We start from the raw sequence: 7,500 nt of genomic DNA, 5'->3' as shown, positions 1-7,500 counted from the left end.
TCCAATTCGGCCGTTGTGGGCCTCTGGAGGTGTTTGGGTCCGAGTTCCGGGCTCTGGGGGTGTCTGGTAAAGAGATCCGGGTTCTGGCGTCTTTTTCCGGGTCCAATTCGGCCGTTGTGGGCCTCTGGAGGTGTTTGTGGAGCTCATCCGGGCTCTGGGGGTGTCTGGTAAAGAGATCCGGGTTCTGGCGTCTTTTTCCGGGTCCAATTCGGCCGTTGTGGGCCTCTGGAGGTGTTTGTGGAGCTCATCCGGGCTCTGGGGGTGTCTGGTAAAGAGATCCGGGTTCTGGCGTCTTTTTCCGGGTCCAATTCGGCCGTTGTGGGCCTCTGGAGGTGTTTGTGGAGCTCATCCGGGCTCTGGGGGTGTCTGGTAAAGAGATCCGGGTTCTGGCGTCTTTTTCCGGGTCCAATTCGGCCGTTGTGGGCCTCTGGAGGTGTTTGGGTCCGAGTTCCGGGCTCTGGGGGTGTCTGGTAAAGAGATCCGGGTTCTGGCGTCTTTTTCCGGGTCCAATTCGGCCGTTGTGGGCCTCTGGAGGTGTTTGGGTCCGAGTTCCGGGCTCTGGGGGTGTCTGGTAAAGAGATCCGGGTTCTGGCGTCTTTTTCCGGGTTCAATTCGGCCGTTGTGGGCCTCTGGAGGTGTTTGGGTCCGAGTTCCGGGCTCTGGGGGTGTCTGGTAAAGAGATCCGGGTTCTGGTGTCTTTTTCCTGGCTTAATTCGGCCGTTGTGGGCCCCTGGAGGTGTTTGCGGACCTCCGCGGGTGAAATAATGGAAAAAAAAAAAAGTTAAAGTTTCCAGTCGGGACTATGTGGAGCGAAAAAAACCCGGACTTTTTTGGCTCCGTCAGAAACTAAGTAAAAGTCGGAATATGTGAAGGAAAGCTCAGAAAATGCCTGGGCTTTTTTAGATCGCTTCGATAAATTTTTTTTTAGCTCACATCACTGGGCCACCAGGTCGCAGATTTCAGAAACCTGGTTTTCGGAAACAGAGATCTCCAGGACAGGGCCCCGAGCTTCGGGGGGAGCGTTCCCCAGCTGGACCTAAGCATAGTGGGCCAGGCCCCGGGCGGAAAGACGCTCCTGGAGCCGAGATACAGGGGTGGCTCCCCGCGCGACTTACCCGATTTCGGAGCACTATTTTCGGACAGTGATGGCAGAGCAGTGGGTGTACCGGATGGAGGAAAATAACAGCTCCAGAGAGCGGCAGAGACCAGACCATGACCCAGAACGGCACACTGTTCCCGGACAGTGATGGCAGACCAGCAGGTGTACCCCATGGATGAATAAAGAGTTCCAGAGAGCGGCAGAACCCAGACCATGACCCAGAACGGCACACTGTTCCCGGACAGTGATGGCAGAACAGCAGGTGTACCGCATGGATGAATAAAGAGTTCCAGAGAGCGTGATATCCCAGACCATGACCCAGAACGGCACACTGTTCCCGGACAGTGATGGCAGAACAGCAGGTGTACCGCATGGATGAATAAAGAGCTCCAGAGAGCGGCAGAACCCAGACCAAGTCCCAGAACGACACACTATTCCCGGACAGTGATGGCAGAACGGCAGGTGTACCGCATGGATGAATAAAGAGTTCCAGAGAGCGTGATATCCCTGACCATGACCCAGAACGACACACTATTCCCGGACAGTGATGGCAGAAAGGCAGGTGTACCGCATGGATGAATAAAGAGTTCCAGAGAGCGGCAGAGACCAGACCAAGTCCCAGAACGACACACTATTCCCGGACAGTGATGGCAGAACGGCAGGTGTACCGCATGGATGAATAAAGAGTTCCAGAGAGCGTGATATCCCTGACCATGACCCAGAACGACACACTATTCCCGGACAGTGATGGCAGAACGGCAGGTGTACCGCATGGATGAATAAAGAGCTCCAGAGAGCGGCAGAACCCAGACCAAGTCCCAGAACGACACACTATTCCCGGACAGTGATGGCAGACCAGCAGGTGCAGTGGATGGATGAATAAAGACCTCCAGAGAGCGGCAGAGACCAGACCAAGTCCCAGAACGACACACTATTCCCGGACAGTGATGGCAGACCAGCAGGTGTACATGATGGATGAATAAAGAGCTCCAGAGAGCGGCAGAGACCAGACCAAGTCCCAGAACGACACACTATTCCCGGACAGTGATGGCAGAACAGCAGGTGCAGTGGATGGATGAATAAAGAGCTCCAGAGAGCGGCAGAGACCAGACCAAGTCCCAGAACGACACACTATTCCCGGACAGTGATGGCAGAACAGCAGGTGTACCGCATGGATGAATAAAGAGTTCCAGAGAGCGGCAGAGACCAGACCAAGTCCCAGAACGACACACTATTCCCGGACAGTGATGGCAGAACGGCAGGTGTACCGCATGGATGAATAAAGAGTTCCAGAGAGCGTGATATCCCTGACCATGACCCAGAACGACACACTATTCCCGGACAGTGATGGCAGAAAGGCAGGTGTACCGCATGGATGAATAAAGAGTTCCAGAGAGCGGCAGAGACCAGACCAAGTCCCAGAACGACACACTATTCCCGGACAGTGATGGCAGACCAGCAGGTGTACCGCATGGATGAATAAAGAGTTCCAGAGAGCGTGATATCCCAGACCATGACCCAGAACGGCACACTGTTCCCGGACAGTGATGGCAGAACAGCAGGTGTACCGCATGGATGAATAAAGAGCTCCAGAGAGCGGCAGAACCCAGACCAAGTCCCAGAACGACACACTATTCCCGGACAGTGATGGCAGAACGGCAGGTGTACCGCATGGATGAATAAAGAGTTCCAGAGAGCGTGATATCCCTGACCATGACCCAGAACGACACACTATTCCCGGACAGTGATGGCAGAAAGGCAGGTGTACCGCATGGATGAATAAAGAGTTCCAGAGAGCGGCAGAGACCAGACCAAGTCCCAGAACGACACACTATTCCCGGACAGTGATGGCAGACCAGCAGGTGTACCGCATGGATGAATAAAGAGTTCCAGAGAGCGTGATATCCCAGACCATGACCCAGAACGGCACACTGTTCCCGGACAGTGATGGCAGAACAGCAGGTGTACCGCATGGATGAATAAAGAGCTCCAGAGAGCGGCAGAACCCAGACCAAGTCCCAGAACGACACACTATTCCCGGACAGTGATGGCAGAACAGCAGGTGTACCGCATGGATGAATAAAGAGCTCCAGAGAGCGGCAGAACCCAGACCAAGTCCCAGAACGACACACTATTCCCGGACAGTGATGGCAGACCAGCAGGTGTACCGCATGGATGAATAAAGAGCTCCAGAGAGCGGGAGATCCCGGCCGATGTCCGATGACGAAGCACTGTATGGGACACTTTGAAGGAAGGGTCGGTCTCCTGGATGAAAATAACTTTAATTTTCTGACTTAAAATACGGAGTTAAAGTTTCCAGTCGGGACGATAAGGAGGGCAAAAAAACCCGGACTTTTTTGGCTCCGTCAGAAACTAAGTAAAAGTCGGAATATGTGAAGGAAAGCTCAGAAAATGCCTGGAGAATTTTGAGCGGACCGGAAAAAAAAAGTTCCAGCCGACATCACTGGGCCACCAGGTCGCAGATTCCTGAAACCCGGTTTTTAGAAACATAGGCCTCCAGTCGTGAAGACCGGCGTTTGTGCGGTTCGGATCCGACTCAGACCTCAGTATTTTCGGACACCCTCGGACAGTGGCGGGGGTGGAAGAACCGGAGCCTCATGCAGAACTGGCTGTCGGGGAGCAAGCGGACGCTACCCCGGCCGGAGGCATCATTCCGGGCACTGTGGCTGATCGGTAGCTTTCGTGGATGGATGACTGAGCGAACGAACGAGATGACGGCGGTGCGTCCTGGCTGATGTCCCAGTACGGGGCACTATTCTCGGATGCTGATGGCAGAACAGCAGGTGCAGTGGACGGATGAACACACAGTTCCAGACAGCGTGATATCCCAGACCATGTCCCAGAACGGCACACTATTCTCGGATGCTGATGTCAGAACAGCAGGTGCAGTGGATGGATGAACACACAGTTCCAGACAGCGGGAGATCCCAGACCATGTCCCAGAACGGCACACTATTCTCGGATGCTGATGTCAGAACAGCAGGTGCAGTGGATGGATGAACACACAGTTCCAGACAGCGGGAGATCCCAGACCATGTCCCAGAACGGCACACCATTCTCGGATGCTGATGTCAGAACAGCAGGTGTAACGCATGGATGAATACAGAGTTCCAGAGAGCGGCAGAGACCAGACCATGTCCCAGAACGGCGCACTATTCTCGGATGCTGATGTCAGAACAGCAGGTGCAGCGGACGGACTAATACACAGTTCCAGAGAGCGGTATTTCACGACAGATATCCGATGATGAAGCGCTATTGTCGGACACTGATGGCAGAACAGCAGGTGCACTGGATGAAGGAAATTAACAGAACATAGTTCCAGAGAGCGGGATATCCCAGACCAAGTCCCAGAACGGCGCGCTATTGTCGGACACTGATGGCAGAACAGCAGGTGCACTGGATGAAGAAAATAAACAGAACATAGTTCCAGAGAGCGTGATATCCCAGACCAAGTCCCAGAACGGCGCGCTATTGTCGGACACTGATGGCAGAACAGCAGGTGCACTGGATGAAGGAAATAAACAGAACATAGTTCCAGAGAGCGGGATATCCCAGACCAAGTCCCAGAACGGCGCGCTATTGTCGGACACTGATGGCAGAACAGCAGGTGCACTGGATGAAGGAAATAAACAGAACATAGTTCCAGAGAGCGTGATATCCCAGACCAAGTCCCAGAACGGCCCACTATTCCCGGACACTCATCTACTTAAAATCTCCCTGATTACCTGCCAGAACAGAGCAGATCCAGAGAGCGGTATTTCACGGCAGTTATCCGATGATGAAGCGCTGTTGTCGGACACTGATGGCAGAACAGCAGGTGCAGTGGATGAAGGAAATAATCAGAACATAGTTCCAGAGAGCGGGATATCCCAGACCATGTCCCAGTACGGGACACTATTCTCGGATGCTGATGTCAGAACAGCAGGTGCAGTGGATGAAGGAAATAATCAGAACATAGTTCCAGAGAGCGGGATATCCCAGACCATGTCCCAGTACGGGACACTATTCTCGGATGCTGATGTCAGAACAGCAGGTGCAGTGGATGAAGGAAATAATCAGAACATAGTTCCAGAGAGCGGGATATCCCAGACCATGTCCCAGTACGGGACACTATTCTCGGATGCTGATGTCAGAACAGCAGGTGCAGTGGATGGATGAAATAAACAGTTCCAGAGAGCGTGAGATCCCGGCCGATGTCCGATGACGAAGCACTGTATGGGACACTTTGAAGGAAGGGTCGGTCTCCTGGATGAAAAAGACTTTAATTTTCTGACTTAAAAAAAAAGTTAAAGTTTCCAGTCGGGACGATAAGGAGGGCAAAAAAACCCGGACTTTTTTGGCTCCGTCAGAAACTAAGTAAAAGTCGGAATATGTGGCGCAAAGCCCTAAAATCCCCTGGAGAATTTTGAGCGGACCGGAAAAAAAAAGTTCCAGCTGACATCACTGGGCCACCAGGTCGCAGATTTCAGAAACCTGGTTTTCGGAAACACAGGGCTCCAGGGCTGAGACCCGGGCTTCGTGGGGAGCGTTCCCCAGCTGGGCCTAAGCATCTTCGGACAACTTTGGGCGGAAAAGCGGGTTCGGGAACCGGGATACGGGGCGGGTTACGCGGCGTGACCTGCCCGAGTGCAGTGCACTATTCCCGGACACTCATCTACTTAAAATCTCCCTGATTACCTGCCAGAACAGAGCAGATCCAGAGAGCGGTATTTCACGGCAGCTATCCGATGATGAAGCGCTGTTGTCGGACACTGATGGCAGAACAGCAGGTGCGGTGGATGAAATAAACAGTTCCAGAGAGCGGTATTTCACGGCAGTTATCCGATGATGAAGCGCTGTTGTCGGACACTGATGGCAGAACAGCATGTGCGGTGGATGAAATAAACAGTTCCAGAGAGCGGTATTTCACGGCAGTTATCCGATGATGAAGCGCTGTTGTCGGACACTGATGGCAGAACAGCAGGTGCGGTGGATGAAATAAACAGTTCCAGAGAGCGGTATTTCACGGCAGTTATCCGATGATGAAGCGCTGTTGTCGGACACTGATGGCAGAACGGCAGGTGCGGTGGATGAAATAAACAGTTCCAGAGAGCGTGAGATCCCGGCTGATATCCGATGAAGAAGCGCTATTGTCGGACACTGATGGCAAAACAACAGGTGCAGTGGATGGATGAATTAAACAGTTCCAGAGAGCGTGAGATCCCGGCTGATATCCGATGAAGAAGCACTGTTCTCGGACACTGATGGCAGAACAGCAGGTGCGGTGGATGAAATAAACAGTTCCAGAGAGCGTGAGATCCCGGCTGATATCCGATGAAGAAGCGCTATTGTCGGACACTGATGGCAGAACAGCAGGTGCAGTGGATGGATGAATTAAACAGTTCCAGAGAGCGTGAGATCCCGGCTGATATCCGATGAAGAAGCACTGTTCTCGGACACTGATGGCAGAACGGCAGGTGCACTGGATGGATGAAAGAAACAGTTCCAGAGAGCGGTATTTCACGGCAGATATCCGATGATGAAGCGCTATTGTCGGACACTGATGGCAGAACAGCAGGTGCAGTGGATGGATGAAGTAAACAGTTCCATAGAGCAGGAGATCCCAGACCATGTCCCATAACGGCACACTATTCTCGGATGCTGATGTCAGAACAGCAGGTGTAACGCATGGATGAATACAGAGTTCCAGAGAGCGGCAGAACCCAGACCATGTCCCAGTACGGGACACTATTCTCGGATGCTGATGTCAGAACAGCAGGTGTAACGCATGGATGAATACAGAGTTCCAGAGAGCGGCAGAACCCAGACCATGTCCCAGTACGGGACACTATTCTCGGATGCTGATGTCAGAACAGCAGGTGCAGTGGATGGATGAAATAAACAGTTCCATGGAGCGGTATTTCCCGACAGATATCCGACGACGAAGGACCATTTGGGACGCTTTGCAGGAAGGGTCGGTCTCCTGGATGAAAAGGACTTTAATTTTCTGACTTAAAAAAAAAGTTAAAGTTTCCAGTCGGGACGATAAGGAGGGCAAAAAAACCCGGACTTTTTTGGCTCCGTCAGAAACTAAGTAAAAGTCGGACTATGTGAAGGAAAGCTCAGAAAATGCCTGGAGAATTTTGAGCGGACCGGAAAAAAAAAGTTCCAGCCGACATCACTGGGCCACCAGGTCGCAGATTTCAGAAACCTGGTTTTTAGAAACATAGGCCTCCAGGAGTGAGGACCGACGTTTGTGCGTTTTGGATCCGACTCAGACCTCAGTATTTTCGGACGCCTTCGGACAGTGGCGAGGGTGAACGAACCGGAGCCTCGTTCCGGGCACTGTGGCTGGTCGGTGGGTTTCGCGGATGGATCGCTGAGCGAGAGAGATGGCGGCG

This window comes from Gasterosteus aculeatus, unplaced genomic scaffold (genome assembly GCF_964276395.1).
Source record: "Gasterosteus aculeatus unplaced genomic scaffold, fGasAcu3.hap1.1 HAP1_SCAFFOLD_23, whole genome shotgun sequence".
NCBI classification, from domain to species: Eukaryota; Metazoa; Chordata; class Actinopteri; order Perciformes; family Gasterosteidae; genus Gasterosteus; species Gasterosteus aculeatus.
Note: the sequence above shows the minus strand (reverse complement) of the source record.